The sequence below is a fragment of the Protopterus annectens genome, chromosome 2.part2, assembly GCF_019279795.1.
Source record: "Protopterus annectens isolate FY-2018-M chromosome 2.part2, PAN1.0, whole genome shotgun sequence".
Classification (NCBI taxonomy): Eukaryota; Metazoa; Chordata; order Ceratodontiformes; family Protopteridae; genus Protopterus; species Protopterus annectens.
The window spans coordinates 188517158-188540322 of NC_056730.1; the positions used below are offsets into that span (position 1 = coordinate 188517158).

General features: G+C 41.5%; 1 protein-coding gene across 2 annotated transcripts in view; it reads right to left on the minus strand.

Annotated features, from left to right (window-relative positions):
• LOC122795596 (regulator of G protein signaling 7 binding protein) overlaps positions 1 to 23165 on the minus strand; it is a 722711-nt gene that overhangs the window by 96512 nt on the left and 603034 nt on the right. The gene's annotated exons all lie outside the window — the stretch shown is intronic.

The window sequence follows — 23165 nt, forward strand, 5'->3', positions numbered from 1 at the left end:
ACTGTCACATTCCTCATTTCTTCATTTCTCATACTTGTCATATGATATATCAATATCGCTATTCATATTTGAACTTTTCACAAAATGTTTTATTAATTTTACATACTAAAAAATGTTTCTCGGTTTCTTCTACCTTATAATTATAACACATTATTTCTTACATTGCTTTATAAATCATATTTCCTTTAACAGGGAACTTGCTAAAGATTCTCTACTAAAATCCCCAGCTTCATAAAAAGATTTAAACCTTTTTCTTCTTTGATTAATAGCATCTTTAATCTCATCTGTAAGATCCTTTCACAGGTATATCAAACAAAATTCTTTCATTTTTTTTGATGCCACTGATTTCTTTTCCCTCTACATTTGTTAGGTTTTTAATTTTTGTAACTTCACCTTATTTATATACTTATTAATTCCTTTCCATTATGCCTTTTTCATTTTGCTTGTTTCAATATTTCATTATACCTCTTATATAACAACCTCAATCTGGAACCTCAACTAAAACTGAAAAAAAGAAATAACTGGTGCCAATGTCATGGTCTTAAGTTAAATGCAAAAAATGCATTATCATACCATTTGGCAAAAACAAGGCCCCTACTGATTACCACATCAACGGCAACCCCCTAAGCACACAACCGGTTGACAACAATCTCACATTCGACCATGTGGCGGCAGTGATCAGAAAAGCCTTTTACTTGGTTCATCTCATAAGTAAAAGGGTTGCATCCAGAAAAAAGGAGGTTATTATCTCTCTGTACTCCTCCATTATTAGGCCTATAATTGAGTATAATGCCTGGTTTGGTATGTACCTCTCCAAACACCTGTACCAACTGTAAAGGCCACAGAAATACCTCACAAAGAGAATACATGGCCTCCAACATTTGTCCTATGTGGATAGGGTCAAATCACTATCACTATACTCTGTATCATACAGATTGGTCAGAGGTGATCTGTGTCTCACCTTCAAGGCAATATCAGACCTGCCCTACAAGAGAGGCTCCATATTCATAAGTCTAACTCCTTACACATTACCAATTCAACAGGCCTAAATCTAATATGTGGCATCAACAAAACCTGCTGGAAAGACAGATTTATCTCACAGAGGCTGCCCCGTCTCTGGAACAGACTTCCCATACATGTCAGAGTACCTCGCTGACCCTCTTCAAGCGCAGCATTGATGAGTGGATGAGAAACCACAAATTTGTCCCAGGGGTTCCAACTTTGTCATGGGTGACAAGTGCTGACTCAGGGTTCTTTTTTGGGGATAAATTCTTGGCTAGGCTTGCAAGGGCCCAAGGGACATTAGCCTAGTAACCTCCTATGATCCTATGAAAAATGTCTAACAATGATTTATCTGGTAATACATAGATGTCTCAGCATAGGTTAGTTTACCAGAATATGCGCATAAAACATAAAAGAAATTAAGAGATAAATTAAAACGTTTCCACTATGCCAATAATATTTTTTATTTCTACCAACTTTATTTCCCACTGATTCATTATATTTTCATACTCCCAAAACTTAACTTTCTATTATACTAATTTCCTTCCTATTATAATAAATCATTTGTTTTCTTATTTTGCCAACCCCTTACATTTTCCTTTATTTAGTCTCAAATGTCTTTTAATAATTGTTCAATTCTTATCACACTTTCCTTCATTCATCCACCTACACCTACTACTTTTTTCTGCTACAATACCCAAATCACATCTTTTCCCCTTCTTCAAACATTTTTCATCTATTTGTGACACAAAAGTTTGCATAATTGCATTAATTACTGAAGCAAGTATACCCATACTTAACTGACACCTCTGCTTAATACCCCTTCTTACCTTAATTTATTTTCCTCTCCATCCATTTACCATTAGTTTTTTCCATAATTTCTTAGCTATTTTTTCTATATTCTTCCAAACTTTCCCAGACATCAATCTTTCCTCATTATTTTCTGTCAAAAAACACCCTTATTATTTAATTTATTATTATTAATATTTCTCTTTCTTTAATACAATATCCTTTGTTACTTCATCTAAAACAATTACATCCACTTTTGTATTCTTCCCCTAGTTATATCTCCAATTTTTTACATCTTTTCTCTTGTTTTTTCATATACTTTTCGCACTCCATTACACACTTCTTGCTAAATAATTTGTCTAACAATGCATTTAATGCTAAACAAGAAACTTTTTCCTTCTTGTCCATTCACTTATAAAATTCATAACTCAACCCATCTAATTCTGGTGCTGTCTCTTTCCTCACGTTGTTTATCATATGTTCCATTTCTTCTTTAGTAATCTCCTTCTGTAATTCTTCCTCAGCACTTTTTAACACACCACTTTGATTTTCAATGTCTTTTTTTCCTACATTTTATTTACAGATTATTCAACTATTTCGATTAGTTTTCTTTGCTTATATTGAACATCATCTTCCTCTTCACTGTGCATTCAATCTTCCTTCTTTTATTCTTACCTGTTTTCCTAAATAAGGTGACCCTTTCTTTCCCTATATAACAGATTTACTTTCTCTCTACTTTTCCATACAATTTTCATTCTGTCTCTCTCTTACCTTATTTCCCCATTTCTCAATTTCTGGTTTGAGCTGTTTCAATATTTCTTTATTTGCTTTATGTTTCTTTTTATTCTATTTTCAAACATCAGAAAAAATATCGTTCTTTTTTAAATATGACCCACCATATAGACAAAACTTTCATATGAATCCCTCATTGTCATATGTTTTTACCTTAACCTTTTAGTTTACATGCTCATTTTTTTCTGTTTTGCAACTTTGCCCATTGCCTTTTTATTCGCTCCCTTCTCTCATCTCCTTATTCACAATTATTCTTGCATAATACAGCTTTGTGATCAGAAAATTCAGCAATTCTCAAAACACATTCTGTTTCTTCCATTGATTTCAAACATATTACATAAAATATATATGTCTTGAGAATTCCTCTTTAATAAGTACATCCTCCTCTTTTTCCTATCCATAATCCCTCACATTGTATAACTTCCCCTAATACCTCAGCATCTTGCCTTATTTCCCCTCACTTTTCTTAAATTGCATTACATTTCTCTTACCACAATTATAAACATCTTAACAACACATAACCCTGGATTCTCAAAAGCCTGCACGGAGTGAAAGATGAGTGCAGGAGCTCACACTGGCAATATGTCTGCTGTGCGATCCAGGAACAGCCGGCAGGGGCGTGCACGACAGCTCCAGCACTAATCCCGCATGGACTAAACCCTGGTATGCAAATCACCTACTTTTCAGGAGAAATCCATGCAAATGAAGTGATTTTGCAATCCAGGAAGCTTGCAATAGTCTGTGCAAGACTAGTGCAATCTTCAGAAATGTACTCAGTTAGTAACCGAGTACATTTCTGCAAAATCCAAAACGGAGCTATGACAGCTTCAAATAAAGGCTGCATATCATTGAGGAAGCATGCCAATGGCTAAGTATAAGGTCATTGGCATTAGAAACCATTTAAAAAAATGTAAAAATCAACTTTTATTTTTTTTTGTCGATCTCGGCTGTTTAAGCATAGGGCAGCGGGGTGCAAACGGGATCGGGGGAAAAATAAGAAAATAAACATAAAACGAGCATTCTAACTAAAATCAGTATTCTGCCATGCAAGTCAATGGCAGGCAGAAGACAACCTGGCCAGTGAGTAGTGGTTGCTAGGAGGCTCAGTGTGAGACATGTAACTATGCATTAGCAAGCAATCTTATGCAAATGAGGGAAAGGTTAGTGAATCTCAGTTTACCCCAGGGTATGAGGCAAGTCCCAAGAGTGTAACAGCATGAATAGCTGGGTGCAAGACTAGGATATAGGTGACATCATGGGGGTGTGTGTCAGGCATACTGTAAGTGGATTGGAGCCCTGTGGCTTGGGACTGTTCCTAGTTTAGCACAGCTAAGCTAGAGGTGTGTCCAAAATGCCTAGCACTCTTTCGAAAGTGTAAGCGGATGTGCGCACTACACACCAGGTCTTACAGGAAGAAAAAAGAAGTTAAACTAGGAAATAGCAGCTCTGTGTACATTTCAGCACTCCATTTTCATGGCACACACACAGGCTTAAACAGGGAGGCAATGGGAAGGGAAAACAGCAGTAGGAAGGTAATCAAGGAAAACTAGTTTAGCTGACAGGTGAAATGTATCAGAAACAGCCAATTACACAGGCAGCAGCCCAGCCCATCCCAGCCCAGCACACCACTATAAACTAAGCAAACACCTGTCCCCCTTGTTTTTCTGAAAACCTCTGCACCACCGGTGTATACAGATGGGGAAAGTTTACAAAACTAAAGCAAGAGAAAAATGTTAGGGGCTGCTTTTGCTATCAAAAACCAGCATGTGCAAGAGGCTGTGGTTAGTGAGGATGTGAATGCTGCTGAGCAACCCACAGTGAGGAGACGGAGAAGAGTGTACAGACCCAGGGTAACCTACCAAGGGCTACATGAGCTGGAGATAGTGGAGTGCTATAGGGTGGCCAGGGACCTCCTACAGCAAATTGTTGAGCTGTGCCACCCACACCTCACACACAGAACTAACAGAGGGGAACCCATCCCAGTGGATACCAAGGTATGTGTAGGCCTAAGAATACTAGCTACAGGTACCTTCCAAAAGCCAACTGGTGATATGATGGGGATTTTACAGGCATCAGCATCCAGGGTACTCTACCAGTTCCTGGATGCCATGTCATCACATGTCGGTGAGCACGTATATTTCCCCATCACCCATGAGGCGTTGGCCAGCACTATGCATCTCTTCCACCAAATAGCAGAATACCCTGAGGTACTGGGTGCAATAGACTGCACACACATATGCATTAAAGCACCACCAGTTGAGCAGGGTAGGGTCTACATCAACCGCAAGGGCTTCCCCTCCATCAACTGACAGGTCGTGTGCAATGCCCAGGGCATAATAATGAATGCATGTGCTGGCTGCCCTGGAAGCTACCACAGTTCCCACATCTGGCATCTGACGCAGCTGTACCAGACATTTGCCAATGGGGACATCCCACATGGTCACCTACTGGGGGATGCTGGATGTGCACTGGGGCCATGGCTGATGACACCCAGCAGAAATGCACACACACACCCGAACAAGAACTCCATAATGAGCCACACGCACAAACACAGATCATAATAGAGTGTGTGTTGGGATGCTCAAGTCATGGTTCCAGTGCTTGGACACATCCGGTGGAGCCTTGCAGTACTCACCAACTACATGTACTCAAATTGCCCTTGTATGTGCCATACTACACAATATGATCCTGCAGAATCAGCTGCAGTAGGACTAGCATGGGGCAGTGCCACACAGCCCCCCACCAGTGCCAAGGCCTGCACAGGCACAGAGTAACTCAGAGGAGGAACAACCTGAGCCTGCCCCAGTAGGCAGAAGGAGGCATGCCCAGTATGCCCTGGCCTTGGCAAAGAGGCAACGCATAGCACATGCATTGACACAGTAGGGACCCAGGGAATGACACCTCTCTCCGGCTCGCACATATAGTAAAAGAGATGCCAAACATGACACTACCTGTGCTAAACCATGTATAGGGAGTGTGCTATGTGCACCCAACATAGGCAGCCCTGCAGCATCACCCTCAGTACTGGGACACCTACAAGGTAAGTGACTCACACATGCCAGTTGAGCGGACACATACCCAACAACAGTCACAGCCAGCAGGATAGGTGCATACAAACACAAACAAATGCTGTACTATGGCCTCTGAATGAGCCCTCTGGGTAACCCCTCTCCCAGGCCTACACAGATAGACTACAGCAGGCCAGGCAGTTGGATGTAAGTTGTGAAGTCTAGGAAGTCAGAAACTAATATGTAGGTAGTGAAAGCTAAGATCTGCACTACACTGGTATGCCTCTAGCCAGCACGATAGGTACATCCACAGACTGAAATGGTGTACCCGACATACCAGTACAGTCCTAGCAACTGAATAAACATGTCAGGTGTGTCCCACCATCCTACTTACACTTATAGTAACAGTCAGGTGTGCCCCCCCACCCCTATGTAGAAATGTCAAAACAGTCAGGTCCCCCCCCCCGCTATGCAGAAATGTAGCAACAGTCAATGCAAAATGACCAATGTATACCCTGCAGACACAGCATGCTACCTGTCAGTGTACAACACAAAGGTCAGCACCGCAGTACAAACTACCTGGACATGATCCACACACATGCAATATAGATGACCATACCGGGCATGCTCACACACTTAGACGAATGAAGGCAATGTTAGTCAACAACATACTGAAAGGTCATACTGGGCATGCTTACACACTTAAACACCAGTAGACCAGACATATCTGGCAGTTGCAGTACTTATTGCAGACACATGTCAGTATGCACCATTCCTGCCTTGTACACACAGTGGATGGGAATACAGACATATATGTAAGGACAACACACTATAATAAGACAAAAGTAGATGGACATAGATGTGTGGAGGAGGGTGACCATGACAAGGAGCCATCTGGGCCTGTCCCACCCAGCACACAGCCAAAGGGCCCCAAACACATGAGGTGCAGGTTTCACTCACTGCAAATACTAGCCACCAGTATCTGTCAGCATGACAGGCTATATGGTGCATGTGCCAGCTGTGCAACATGATTGTACAAGGAACTAGTCACCTAGTAGCTATATACACGTACCTGTGGCATATGACCCCATGTGTGCCTGCATGTGACATGACCACCCCTACATTAATGGGTTATGGCCCATACACACACTGCCCTCCCCATAGCAGTATCATGACAAGCCTGCTGAGGTCATCCAATGTGAAATATACCTTTGGGAGAGCTGTAGCTCAGTAATACCCATGGCACGTCCCATAACTGTGTACTGCTGTAGTGATAAACTAGTTAGATAGTAGTTCTAACCCCAGATTTGGCAACTGTGTGAGTTTGTGTGCATGTCTTTCTGACTGTGTAGAGAGAAATGCTTTTTAGGCTACTCACACTCCATACAATTCATATACTCACCTTTGGCAAGGCTGCTGATGTCACTCACCTAGCAATACACCTCTGGGAATATCATAGCCCAGTAATCTCTGTAGCACATCCTGTAACTATGTACTGCTGTAGTGTGATAAAGTAGTTAGGTAGGTGTTCTAACCCCAAACCTGGCAACTGTGTGTGTGTGTGAATCTGTGTGTGTTTGACTGAGTAGAGAGCAATGCTTTTTAGGCCACTCACACTCCGTACAATTCATATACTCAACTTTGGCAAGGCTGCTGATGTCACTCACATGGAAATACAACTCTGGGAAAGTTGTTGTGTCTTTCAGCTTTTCTCAGTTAGGGGTCGCCACAATGGAACGCCAATCCACTAATGATTGGCAGTAGATTTTTACATGCCGAGTTGCCGGCCCTGACGCACAACCTTCAACGAAGGTACGCCTATTCACGCATGTCTCCACACAGAAAATGCTTTAGCTGAGAATCGAACAGGACACCGTCTTACTGTGAGGTGACAACGCTACCGTAGCACCACCACGTAATAGCCTAGTAATCCCTGTAGCGCATCCTGTAACTGCGTACAGCTGTCGTGTGATAAAGTAGTTAGGTAGGTGTTCTATCCCCAGACTTGGCAACTGTGTTTGTGTGGGAATGTGTGTGTGTGTGTGTGTGTGTGTGTGTGTGTGTGTGTGTGTGTGTGTGTGTGTGTGTGTGTGTGTGTGTGTGTGTGTGTCTGACTTGAGTACAGAGCAATGCTTTTTAGGCTACACACACTCCGTACAACTCATATACTCAACTTTGGTAAGGCTGCTGATGTCACTTACCTAGAAATACACCTCTGGGAAAGTCACAACCCAATAATCTCCATAGCGCATCCTGTAACTGCGTACTGCTGTAGTGTGATAAAGTGGTTAGGTAGATGTTCCAACCCGAGACTTGGCAACTGTGTGTGTGTGTGTATCTGTGTGTGCACGTGTCTCTGACTGCCTTAGACTGAGTAGAAAACAATGCTTTTTAGGGTACTCACACTCCTTAGAATTCATATACTCAACTTTGGCAAGGCTGCTGATGTCACCCACCTAGAAATACACCTCTGGGAAGGTTGCAGCTCCGTAATCTCTGTAGTGCGTCCTATAACTGCGTACAGCTGTAGTGTGATCTAGAACTGTGGTAGGGTTCCATCTCCACTCATGGCAGTTCTGGATGTTTTGTGTGTGTTCCAATGTCTGTGCATGGAGGAATGCATTATAGGCTACTCGCTCACAGTACATTTCAAATGCCTTACTTTGGCAATCCTGCTGATGTCATTCATTGTGAAATACACCTTTGGGGAAGGAATTCTCTAGTAATCCCTGTGGTGCGACCTATAACAGCTCCATGCTGTAGTGTGATATAGACCTTGGTCAGGGGTTCTAAACCCACACATCAGTTGTGGATGTTTTGTGTGTGTCTCACTGTCTGTGTAGGGAGCAATGCATTTTAGGCTAGTCACTCACAGTACAGTTGAAATGGCCTTCTTTGGTAATCCTGCTGATGTCATTCAATGTGAAATACACCTTTGGGAGAAAAAGTACTCCAGTAATGTCCATGGCACATACTATAACTGTGTAGTGCTGTAGTGTAATAAACTAGTTAGGTAGGGGTTCAACTCCCAGACATAACAGGTGTGTGTGTGTTTGTAAGTTGTATCCTGTGTAGAGGTGGTTGTGAGTGTGGGCAATGTGGAGGGGGTTTTGCTTATTTCTTTTATGGTGGCCTCACTATATATCACAATGTCAACCATACATGGATAACACATGTAAATTAGCTGAGAGGCTGGGGTGCAAAGCCATACCCGTACATGTGACATCAAGGCCAGCCACTTGTTTGTCTGTGGGGGGGATGCCTATTCGTACAAGACATATAGTGTGTGGGGCCTCTCAACCCCATTAACGGTGCATGTGGACATATGTGCATTTGTTAATCTGCCTATCTACAAATGTATGGCCATATATACCTATATAGATTTACACATCTGCTAATATATATATAACTATGTCCGTATACACCTACATAGATATATATCTGTGCGCACATATGTAAAGTGCTGTGTATATGTAGACATATAGGTGTAGACACATATATGTTTCGATGTAGGCATATACATGTATATATGTGCATATATATTGATATATATGTATATAGTTTTAGAAATTAATATATATATCTACATATCTAGATATGTTGTATCTGTGTAGATATTAATATAGATACACACACATACATCTAGATGTTGGTATATATTCTCTGTACTGTTGCATGACTGGAGTGGATGATATGTTTCTGAAAACATCAAATCTTTTTGTATCTGTTATGGCTTTGTGGTGAATCACTTTGTCTATGGTGTGCAGGGTCCTTGGTTTAAGCCCTGCAAGAGCTGTTTATTTTGTTGCTGGGCAGAACACGGCCCATTGGATACACAGTAATTAAGGCACTTTAAAGCAGTTGTAAGCAGGTTTGCACGGGTTTGCACGGAGCTAAGCAATGCCTACACAGGTTAAGCAATTCAGCAGCTGAGTATAAGAAATTATAACCAGACTTTAGCAGAGCTTACCTCTGCGCAAACCCATGCAAACCCGTGTACAACTGCTTTAAAATGCCTTAATCACTCTGTATCCATTGGCCCTTGTTCTGCCTAGCAACAAAATAAGTAACCTCTGTTAGTCTCGAACCCAGGACCATGCATACCATAGCCCAAATGATTTACCTCTAAGCCATCTCAGATATACATAACCCTGCTGTATTCACAAACATATCATCCAGCCCAGTCATACAGTACAGAGAATGTATTCCAACACATAGATGTATGTGTGTGTGAAAATATATTAATGTCTAAACTGATACAACATATTGATATATGTAAAGATATATATATATATATATATATATATATATATATATATATATATATATATATATATATATATATACACACACACATATATGTAAGCAGATATATATATATATATATATATATATATATATATATATATATATATATAGCTATATAGGTATATACGGACATACATCTGTAAATAAAGTGGGAACATAGCAGAAACATATATGTCCACATGTTCCATTAATGGGGTTGACAGGCACAAACAACATACGTCATGCACAAATAGGTATTCCCCCCACAGCCAAACATGTCTACCCTGCAATACAATACCAACTGTTGCAGATCCCATGACCAGGACCTTACACGGTAAGGGCACAAGATGTTAACAGTACTCCATCCCACCTGTATAATGTCAGGCTGGTATCAGTAACATATCATGCAGTACAGTCAGGCTCATAATGACTCCCATATTGCAGTCATCTGTTTCCTTTTTTAGCCAGTGTCCTGTACTATTGGCCTGTACTTCAGAGATGTTGATGCCAAACAACAGTGGTCCCAGGACTGAACCCTGAGGTACTCCACTTGTCACTTGTCTGGGGATGGAGTTGGAGTCAGTTACACCTACAGTTTGGGTTCTGTCAGAAAGCCATGTGGCAAAGCAGCGAGTGGCATGGCCGGATTAGTATGTTAATCTATGTTTCCAGACTGGGGGATAGTGTTGAAGGGCTTGGTGAGGTCCACATAGGCTTTGTGGACTGCCTTACCCTCTTCAACAGCTATGCAGACTGAGTCAAAGCAGTCAGTCAGTTTCAGGAGACAAGACTGGGCCTCCATGAGCCCAATTTGTATGGGGTCCAATGTTTATGGGTTGCCAATGTCTGCGTTCAAAACATCCCTGATAATGCATTCCATGGCCATGCAGATCGGGCACGTCAGACTGATGTGATGGTAGTTCCAGGGATCACAGGTGAATCCCCCCTTGTGGAGTGAGATAAATGCAGCTGTGCGCCACTCAGTGGGCACCAGGCCTGATGTGAGGCTATGATTACACATGACAGTTAGGTGAGTTGCCATTCCATTTTGTAGTTCATGTAGTACACAGCCCAGGATGTCATCTGGTCCCATGGATGCTGTATTCTTAGTTGTGGGTAGTGTGTTGTCTGCTGTGTGGCCATGATTACTGAGCAATGGGACCATTTATGTATTGACATGGGCCCTTTTGGGGGTGAATGTAGCACTAAATCAATCTGCCAGAATATTGGCACATTCCGTGGGAGCAGTCTATATAATGCCAATCTGTTGCAGCTCAGAGCACTTCTGAGCATTGCCAGTTAGAATTCAGACATAACTATAGAATGCTGTGTGGTTGTCCATGGAATCTGTTGGAATTTTAGTTACATAATCAGCTTTGGAGGATTCCATGGGAGATCTCAACATCTTACTGTGGCTGGTAAGGGAGTTGTTTGCATCCTTGGACTATCCTTTTTTCTTCAACAGTGTCTACCGTCTGTTGTATACTCTGTTAATGGCAGGAGACCCCCAGACTGGCTTGATTATTTGGGAGGTGAGCGTCGTGGTTCTATGTGGGATGTCAGGAATCATGCACAAGTGGCTGTGCTCATACAGTGCCTTAGTGCAGTTTTCATCAGTTGAACTGTCAGCTCCTGTTTCATGGGTGTCACAAACATTGTCATGTCTTCCTTGAGTAGCATGAAGATGGCCTTGGAGAGGTCTTTTATGTTTTACGGACAACTGTATATACATTCCTTTCACATGTTCAGTTTGATTAGGCTATGGTGAGATTCCTTTGGTGGAACCGCAGTCCCATGCACTGTTGTAATGGCTTAGTGGTTAATTACTGTGACTATAGTGTACAAGGTCCTGGGTTCATGACCTGCAAAGACAGGTTATTTTTGTTCTGGCCAGAATAGTGGTGAATGCATACAGACTGATTTGGGCAATTTAGGTTAGTCACACTCAATAAAATTCAAATTCCCTACTCTGGCAATCCTGCTGATGTCAATCACTGTGTAGTACACCTATGGGAAAAGAGTTCTCCAGCAATTTCTGTGGTGCATGCTATAACAGCGTAATGCTGTAGTGTGATATGGAACTCTGGTATGGGGTTCTATTCCACACATGGGAGTTGTGGATGCTTTTGTGTCTGTTCCTGTGCCTGTGTAGAGAGCAATGCATGTTTGACTAGTCACACTCACTACAATTCATTAACTTTACTTTGGCAGTCCTGCTGATGTCACTCACTGTGAAATAAACCTTTGGGGGAAAAGTACTCCAGTAAACTCTGTGGCGCATTCTATAATGGCATAGTGCTGTAGTATAATAACTTGTTAGGTAGGGGTTCTAATCCCAGATGTGGCATGTGTGTGTGTTGATATTTGTCATTCATGTCCTGTGTGCAGGTAGTTGTGAGTGTGTAACAACTGGACCCAATGTTGAGTGTGTTTTTAATATTTCTTATATGGTGCCCCTAGCATAAATCACAATAGCCACTGTGCAGGGATAACAGATGTGATATCAGTACACAGTCAGTCACGAGTTTGATACCCTGGACTGGTAGGTGTGTGACACAAATATGCTTACCTTTTACTCTCCCAACCAACCCTGACTTATCTTTGCCTCTGTCTGCCTCTCTCACTTCCTCTCTGGTGGATGTGGAGACTTACACCTGCTTTGCTTAGGCAGCTGCATGTGTATTGTCAGTGATGCTCATAATCAGCTGATGGCCTCTGCACAGATTACAGCCCTCTCTAGCTGATTGCATGTGGAACAGCTGTGGTAACATTCCCATAGCCAATTGCATGGAAACACACTTCAATATCTAGGAACATCTTGTTGGTGTTGGGCCTTTTCATTCACTGTGAGCAGGAACTAGATCTGTTGTTTGGCAAACAGCATCACAGATGGACTGGGGACTTATCTTTGACAACATACACTGTGGAAACAGACCAATACACAGGAGGGGGATGTGCCTGTCTGGACTACAGACTGTAAGTGCTGCTATACTGCAGTTGGGGTACTACTGGTTTAACAGGGTGTGTGTGGATATGGCTGTCCTACATGTTTTAATACTTGTCATGTCAATGCTATGTTTATGAGGAATCCCCATATGTAGGGTCATCTGCAGAGTGGGCAGTGTGTGGTGCCTTGTGTTCCTTGTGTTACCCACAGAGCACCTATCTCTCAACTGCAGAAGGTAGTGTGAGGATTGCAGTCAGTAGATGGTGACAGCCGGGAGAGTTACTGATGTCATATCCCTCATAGGACATATGTTGCATCAAACCCTGTTACGACAGGAAATGTATGAGGTAATCACAGCGATATGTCAATATTGGGCCTGTGTTGGTGCCTCCAGCCACAACCCTGTCAACCTTTGTACATATGTCATGCAGTAGGGGGTGCATATGTTCTGTACACCATATTCAGTGACAGCATATCTGATAAGCCAGTGACATATCAGACTGCTACATATGTTATGTATAGTAGGGGTTATATTTGAGGACATAGTCTGGGCATTCTGTGGTTGTGTGTACAGTACTGAGGTATGTGTAAGTCTGGTAACTGTCGACAGTGCGTGTATAGTGCATGTGTACTTTGGCCTGTGTAGAGACTGTGGTAGATGTCATTGTTCTTGGTCCTGTTCTATCTGATGTTACATGCTGCTCCACTGTATGTCACCCTATCAGCTTACATGTTTGTAGGGGCGGACACAAACATGTCCCAAACCATAGACAGCCATCGGACCACATTGTGTAGTGGCCTAGTATATGTAGGGTTGTTGTGTGAGTGGCCCATATGAGGATGGTGTACATCAGATAGTCCATATACTGTAATAGTACACTAGCTTACCATATGTGGCTGTGGCTGTGTTCACATTGGTTGTGGTTATGCACCTTCACGCAGGTGTCTGTTACTCTGTGATGTGACATGCCTGTAGAGCCTGATATCTATGCAGGTACATGTGTATTCCCACATAGGAGATGTAGCCCAGTGTTGGGTCAGTCTGCCTGTAGCCTGCACTGTGCTTTGTTACATGCCTAGCAGCTTACTGTACTTATCCAGTGAGATGTCATGTCCAGATACTTGCCAGATGTACTGCTGCCTGGCCACTATGACAGTCATGTCTGTCAGACAAAGCAGTGGGATGCTGTTCAGATGTATGTCACTAACTAGTGGATAGTATGTTGCCATGGCACCTCTGTACCAATGGTTATTATGTGTCAGGACAGACAGGGGTGTATGAATGCATAGCCCATGGGGGCAAATGTATACTAATATGTATGTGTTATACCCATCTACATGGCTGTTAACATCCACATTGAAAGGCCTGGTCCACATGTCTTGCATGAAGGGGTTCTGTGTATACCCCTGGACTGACCTGAGTGTGTCAGACTGTCCACATATATTGGCCATATTGCAGCTGTAGTCCACAGGGGTGTTACTGTGCTAGCAGTGGTACTGTACTATAATGACCTTAGGATGTCTGTAAGTAGCCAATGGCGCACATGTTAACAGCAGATGTAGCCTCCCACATACACCATTTCTGTGAAGACAATCCCTATTACAGTAGCAATAGTCTACAGATATACCTGCACTACATACGTGACATCCCTTTGCACTGAGAGGTTGGGACTATTGGGGCTGAGGTAGGGCTCCAGTCCATGTGCAGGACATATGGTGAACATATATGTATAAATAAGTATACATGTATCCATATAGATATGTACACATATACATATCTTGCTTACTGTATGACAACAGTTTTATACATATGTGCCCGTGTTCCAGCCTCTGTCCTCCACCTACATACCAGGCTTTGCACATATGACATGCTCTCAGGGGGTGTTATGTAGTGGGCTGTGTGTATGTCATGCTGTCATTCCTGCCATCACTCCACTGCTGTTGTGTCCCCCACAAATACTGGGGGGTTGGGGCCATATATGTGTGGGTTTCACCTGCACAATACATGTGTGCCCTAATGCACTCCAGAGGCCAGTGTATGTAACAGTGGTATATTGCCCAGTATTAGTGAGTGTAGGGGGGTGCACCATGACTAACCTAGGCTGTTACAACATGTGTGGGTATCTGAGATAGACTGCCTTTAGTCATCTAGATGTACTTCACCATAAAATCCACCTTGGGTAAATGCAGGCCTACTGCCTCCTGCCACACGGGATGTTCTGTTTGTCAGTGTGATTGTGATGGTGTCAGGTATACCTTGTTGTATCACAGATACATCCCATTGTGTCAACCGGGGTCTGTCCGCTGTAGGGATTGTGTATAGAGTGTAGATGGAGGCTGCTGACCTATATGTCTGAGTTACGTACTGCTGATTGTCTGGTATGCTGTGGCCCAGTCTGTCATTACCAATGTACTACTTGTAGGCCTCAGCCTGGATAGCAACATATGTCAACTTTTTCAGACTACTTTCTTAGTATAACTGTGTCACAGTTGCATTACACTGTTCATATGGATGTCAGTGTCTAAACAGCTATATGACATGGCATATACAACTGTCATAGTACACAAATAAAGCTTTCACATTCATTTATGCACACCTGTGTGTGGTGTTATACCTTTGATATGTCTGTGGGTATATGTTGCAGGCTATGAATGTCATTCGTATGGGTGGCTCATACAGTTTCCAGTTGGTAAGGTGGTGACTGTAGGAATACTGGCTGCTCCATATTGTGTGCACGTACTACATATGTACAGTACTGTACAAATCTCTGTGTGTGTATGTGTAGGTATATATATATATATATATATATATATATATATATATATATATATATATATGTATATATACCTGTATCTGCATATATGTGTCTGTGTATATGTATCCTAGGGATGGCCATGTCATGTCTGGTCCTGGTTATGGGATCTGTAACACTTGGTACTGTATTACAGGGGGGTCATGCTTGGCAGGGAGAGGTATACCTATTCGTACCAGATGTATATTGTGTGGGGCCTCTCAACCCCATTAACGTTGCATGAGGACATATATGTTTTGTTATTTCCCCATTATCTACAGATGTATGTCCATATATACCTATATATGTGTGTGTGTGTGTATGTATATATATATATATATATATATATATATATATATATATATATATATATATATATATATCTGCTGACATATATCTATAAACTGCCATATATATTTAGACATGTAGATGTGGACATATATATCTATAGATGTAGGCATTTGCATGTTTATATGTTCATACATATTTATATATATATATATATATATATATATATATATATATATATATATATAAATATATATATATTATAAATATATATATATATATATTTATATATATATATATATATATACATATAGTAATATGTTGTAACCATTTAGACATTACGATATTTACTCACACACATACATCTACATGTTGGAATACATTCTCTGCACTGTTGAATGACTGGGCTGGATGATATGTTTTTGAATACATCATGGATATGTATATCTGAAATGGCTTAGTGGTAAATCTCTTCGGCTATGGTGTGCAGGGTCCAGGGTTTGATCCTATCAGAGGCTGCTTATTGTGTTGCTAGGCAGAACAAGGGCTGTTGGATATAGTGTGATTAAGGCAGTTGTAAGCGGGTTTGCGCAAGTTTGCATGACGGTAAGCACTGTCAACTTCCGCTTATATTTTCTTACAGTCACTTAGCTTCAGATTTCTCAAGCTGTGTAGGCATAGCTTAGACTCACGCAAACCCGCTTACCGCTGCTTAACAGTGTTTACTGCCGCTTACCCCTGTGCTAATTCCTTTAAAAGAAAAGAAAAAGGTGTTGATAGGAAAGTGGTGAAAAATGAGGCACATAGAGTGAAATACAGTAGGGAAAATAGCTAGGCATGTGCAGGAAGGGTATAGGAAAGGTCCATAGCTGTCCATTTTTTCTACAGCAGCAGTTTTGCATTTACACTATATTCGCAGGTACATTTGGACCCTCAAACCCCTGGGAGAGGGGTGAGGACAACATATATTCATTGTGATGTCAATTAGACCAGATTACATGTGTCCAGTGGACACGTGTGCAAAATGGACAGCTATGTATGGGGCGAGATTTTTCTGTGGGAACAGATTGCCCTTTTTTTTTTCAGGTGAGAGTGGGATGTTGGGGAGGGGTAGTAGGTATATTTGGGGAGAGAGGTTTGGTAGGTTAACAGACAAGACACACAAGACGCATACAGGGCCGGTATATGACACATGTGGGGGGTAAACACCTTGGGCAGGGAGGGGTGTTTGGAAGTCGCAAGCCCATGAGCCCCCAACTGGAAACTGTGGGACTGAGGTACCCATCCATGGGCAGTCACCACTGCACCTTCATGGCCCCAAATGTGGCTGTGCTGGGGGCTGTGTAGGAGGGGCAGGCTCACCCTCTAATAGTGCCACTCGGCCCTCAAGCTAGCGTAGCCGCTCTCGATACTCCAGATCGAGCTCCCTATGCTCCATGGCTCGGACCTGTTGATGGGTGACAGTTTCCCCTCTGCACCCGCTCCGAGGGGGCCGAGCTCCATCCCCTGCAGCGGTTCCTCCCGAAGGTGGCGCAGGGCCCACTGAGGAGGAGGTCCCAGGCTGGGACCCAGATGTGCTGGTGCCCGATGCCATGGCCAGCTGAGGTGGGACAGGTGGGTCTGCTGGGACCGGCCTTCGCATACGAGCTGTGTTGTCGCAGGTTTATGGCAGATATGGATTAGTAACAGTCAACAGCATTCAGGATTAGTTATAACAGCATGCATAGGTATTTCCATTAACCCGACACAACAGATTTAACACAGTTGCAGAGTAAACAGAACACATGCATATATGGAACAACAGTGGCCATTACAGGAGCATGCGGGTTTCATTGATGGCAACAGGCCACCAATATGGGTGTATTTTAACATGGCACATGCATAGAAACAAATGTGAATATTTATTAACCATTAGGACATATGTCCCAAAAAAGTTTAGAGTGTACACATACCAGTTGAGGAGTGTCATTGCCTTATTATGCACATATGGTAGGGGTGAGAGAGAGGGTTCAATTAACAACTAATATATCCTTGTAGTTTTCACAACATTCTTAGTCACTGCAGTGATCTTTCCTTTACATGTATTATTACACTACACAATGGCCTTATGTTGTACACTGATATGTTTAGAGATTATTATATACGTGACCTGTGTCTTAAATACAGGTGTGACAGGCTGCAGGTGTTAATGCAATATATGTTGGGAATTGTTGTCATACACTTTGGGTGAGGTGCTAGAATGACAGGTTTGTTTTCATATACATTCTCTAGGTACACATTTGACTATCAGTTATATGTCATTGACAGCTGCCTACATTTCTTGGATCATCACACTGAATTTTCAGGGGAACAGGGTACCCAGCTGGTGATATGGGCCATTTATCTGGACATGCTGGACAGATTGGAACAGTTGTGGGGTATAAATATGCATACAACTTACAATTAGAACATTCAAGCAAATTCTGTACAGTTGTTGGGTGTAATTATGCATACAGCTTTCTATCTGAAGATTGTATCACAGTCTGTACAGTTGTGGGGTATGATTATGCATACAACTTAGTAGCACTCCCAGGAGTCGAACCTCTGCTCTGTGTGACAAAAATTATTGCTAACATCACAGTACACTGTGCTATCAGGGAAATGATGTAAAGCTTTCGACTGTTTTCTATCTAAGTCTCCCTAACTTATACGATATGACTGACCTCTTGGCACTTCTGACATTGTTATGCAGGACTTCATACCCATTTTATCTACATACCATGGTGTGGGTGACACTGCTTAAGATACAACAGTACTATTTATAGTATGGGACAGATCACAAACATATGAGAGAAGAGTAAACAGAAGCAATCCAGGGGTTATACCTTTATTGACAGACTAACACATTTATTTCTACTGGTACAACACTTTCTAAGGCTCTTATCATCTTTGTTATGACAGTACATGCAGACTGATTACTAACCTGCCTCGCGATATAGCCTTTGCAGCCTAACATCATGGGCTTGCTGGTTTGCAGCCCGCTCATCTGCAGCTGTCAAAGAAATGCATTGATATTTAGCCATACCTATCTATAGTATACACAAGCTAGGCAATTATTTACTACTTAGTAGAATGTGTACTTACTCAGTACTGGGGCATTGGCCATCTGCCGACACTCCTGGATCCACTGTTCCAGGACATCCCCCCCTCCACCGCTTCAGGTCAGCATGGTGGTGCCTGACCTGCTCACCAGTCCAGGGGATACCTGTGGCACTGGTGAGGTCACGGGTAAGACTGTCCCAGGCCTCTGTTTTGTACTGCGAGCCCTGGTACTGGCCCTGCAGTAGTCTCTGATCATGGTGTTTTACCAGGAGCCATACCATGAATTTTGACTCCTGGATGCCCCAGCGCTGCGCTCTGAATTGAGTGTCTTCACCCACACCAGCCATTCTGCCTGCAGTAGGAAGCTACAACCAGTTATGAGATGTATTCCTGCCTGTGGGGTTTAAATATGGCCATTTTCCTACACTTTGCCGTGATTGGCCAGTTTTGAAAAGGCTAAGCTATGGGCACACCTACTTACATAAGGTTGGCACTGTTTAAAGAGGTATACCACTAGGCAGATTGAATTGGCTCCCCTACACATTGCTTACACTTACTAACTTGAGCTGTGCTGCGGTTAGCATTGCTTAATAGTTAATTAGCACTATATTTGCCATTTGGCAATGATTTATTCTTTATTACAGTTTATATATCTGTCTGGTATCTGTGATTCATGTGTACATACACTGTAAGGGGACCTGGGGACTTCTACACTTTATTACAATAACACCTCCAATCTATGCTTACTGCAGCACTCCAGTTCACATATTTATGTTCTGTGGCAGGTTAGACAACTTCACACTGTGCATAGATTCAGTTCACATGTTTGGTTTGATTTTCCTGTGGTGAGGATTAGTTTGCTGATACCTCATTCATATCTATTGCTATGATGGCTTAGTGGTTGATTACTGTGACTATAGTGTACAGTGTCCTGAGTTTGGGCCTTGCAAAGGCAGTTTATTTTGTTGCTGGCCAGAACATGGGCCATTGGATCCAGAGTGATTAAGGCATTATAAAGCAGTTGTAAGCGGGTTTGCACAGATCTGCACGATGGTAAGTACTGCTAACCTCCAGTTACAGTTTCTTACACTCAGTTAGCTTCTACTTTTCTTAATCTGTGTAGGCAATGCTTACCCCCCCCACAATCATACAAATATGCTTACTAATGCTTATATATGCTTACTACTGCTTATTTGGGCTTAAACCTGCTTACTAGTGCCTTATTCATTATGACACTGACACTTCACATGTGCATTTCATGCAATACTCCAGTTCACATTAAAAGGTTATTATGTAGGTTATACAGCAAAAAGATGTAAAATTATGTTCATATACGGATTTCACATGGAAAATGATATGTGCTGCTGTGGGACTCAAACCGGGAATGCCTGCTCGTTAGGCAGATGCTCTAACCACTACACTTGTTGTGCTGCTTCATTTGCATATATATTACTTGTTATCCTCTTCAGCCTTTTCAGCTGCTTTAACCATAGTTAAGCAATGAGCAAACATGCACCCCTATGGTTAGCTGTACTCGAGGTTTTAAAAAAAATAAATAAAAGGGTTTCTTCATTTTATTTGCCTGTACTGTTGCTGGTGAACACATGGGGACTGTTGGTGGGGATATGCGGACATTTATGAGCAGTCCCGCTCATTTATTTACACATTTTTCTGTTCTATTTTGCAGGGGCATGTTTATTCTGAGAGCTCTGCTCTCAGACACACCCCCTGCACTTGTCCACGCTCCGTATAGCATTAGGAGTTCAGGCAGTGCGCCTTCATTAATATACATAGCGCACTGCTGTCCTCCTCTTAAACTGCCACTTCCATACAGGACTCGATTAGTCCTACACGGAAGTTTAGTAAATCCGGGGGAAAGTTTTTAAGTGTGTATTCATTTTATTTCCTCTCTGCCAAATGTGAGTATCCATTAATTGCAAATAACATTACACATCTTTCTCCTTTTCTGACATCATGGACCATCATCCTACCTGGTATTACTATTGTGTAATCTAATATTTTAATATCTTTATGATACCTCTGCCTAAGCATCCCTCATGTCTTACAGACCACATACTATCCCTTCCCCATAAAGCCTCAGTTCTATCCCTTCTGTCTTTTTTAGATACCTTGCATCTAACAAACATATAATTTCTGCCTAACTCTTCTTATACCATTCAATTACCACCAGTCCCCTGATCTCATTTCTAATATTAGTCACACTGGCACTTAGTATATTCACATCAGCCTTTTTTTTAATTTTTTGCTTCTTTTATATTCAGAATTTTAATTTTTTTTGCCTTACCCATCCTCATATCATTGTTTTGTTTTTTTATTTTTCTTTTCCTTCTCCTGTCTCAAAATCCCCTCTAATCCTTCATTATTTCCCAGCACTTCCATCCCTATTCTTTTACTGAACAATAACATATTTTCTCCAATATTTACTTTGATTTATTAATTGTTCTTCTAGTTCTTCTTTCTTTAGTCCACCATGTTTACTTTCTTAGGTTAGTAGTAAGCTAATTGCCCTTGTGAGCCATTTTAAGCCTAGCCAATTATCCCTTGTGAGACTCAAACCCTGCACCTTGTGTTTGTAAGGCAAACACCTTAACCATTAGGCCACTCTCCCAACCCTAGATGTTGGACTGAAACTTAAAATGACAATAAATGTACAGTCCAGGACTTCTGATATCGATGTTATTAAAATCAAATATATTTCCGTATCTGTTGTGAGGTGCATGATATAAATAAAGTATAAGATGGAAGAAATGTCTGGGTTTCCTTTTATTCTGTAACACAGGACAATCCAAAACTGTTTTATAACATTATACTTCCTACACTTAGATTCACAATTTTTAAATGTGGGTCTCTTCTCTTGACCCTGTCTACAGCTTTATTTTTCACAATTCTGTACTAAATGACTTTCATCTTCACAGGGATAAAAAACAGGCCTCTGGTTTGCCTCAATAGCTTATAGTCCACCCTTTCTAGTCACATCTATGACATTTTGAATATACATCTTCCCCTCTGTAACACTTAATGTTAAACACACCTCTCAACCCCAAACCCAGACATTTCTTCCATCTTATACTTTATTTATATCATGCACCTCACAACAGATACGGAAATATATTTGATTTTAATAACATCAGAAGTGTTGGACTGTACATTTATTGTCATTTTAAGTTTCAGTCCAACATTTAAAAAATATAGTCCTTCCAAGGTTCTACCGCTTGCTTTTTTTATGCAACCTCATATATAAACAAACATTTATGATAACAAAAATGTTTCAAAAGTCATACACAAGTTCTGAGATCCCAGTGTATTAATGCTATCATGTCCTTTATACTAAATCCTAAAGGTAGAATTATGCTGTGGATTATATCATGCCTGTTTAAGCAAACATTGGTCTTTGCTTCAAGTCTTACCACGGGCCGCTTTGTTTTAAACTGTACACTTATTTGCATGTTGCTGTTTTCTTCCTTATGCCATCATATCACTTTTTCTTTCCGTTCTGACAACATCCATATATTATTTTCTATTATCCCTTTGTCAGTGTTTGCCCTTAAACCTAGTTAGTCTACTTGCTGAACACACATTAGCATCATCTGCTTCCTTGTTCTAACCAACTTAATTGCCCATTGTTCCTCTCAACTCAACTTCTTCCACAGCTTCCACATGATCAACTACATCACTCCAGCCAGCACCTGCTCTGTTCTCTTCATCACTCTGATCCATCATATTCAACAGACCCTGTGATGCTAAACCATCTCATTCTTACTCCATCACTATACTCCATTTATATCAGTTTTTTCCTAACATATCTCCATTTCCCTCTTCTGATATACATGTAGCATCTTCTTATTTGTTATCCTCCATCTTGGATTCCTCACAAGCATGGCAGCAGTCTTTCAGAACCACCTAGAAGATGCAAAGCAGAGTAAGAAAAGTAAAGGAAGTTCCCCAGTGCCCTGGCCAAATTTTATTTTGTCAGAATGAATACCGCCTCACATATCCCCTGAAAAGAGGATACTGCCTGTAAGCAAAGAGTAAATAAAATGAATACCAAAATTATAGTTATTGGCTTGGCAGCTTATATAATGACTCATCTATGATAAGTGGACATACAGATAAACCAAACAAGTAATCCATTTGCACATAGCTTCAGTTTACTCTTTT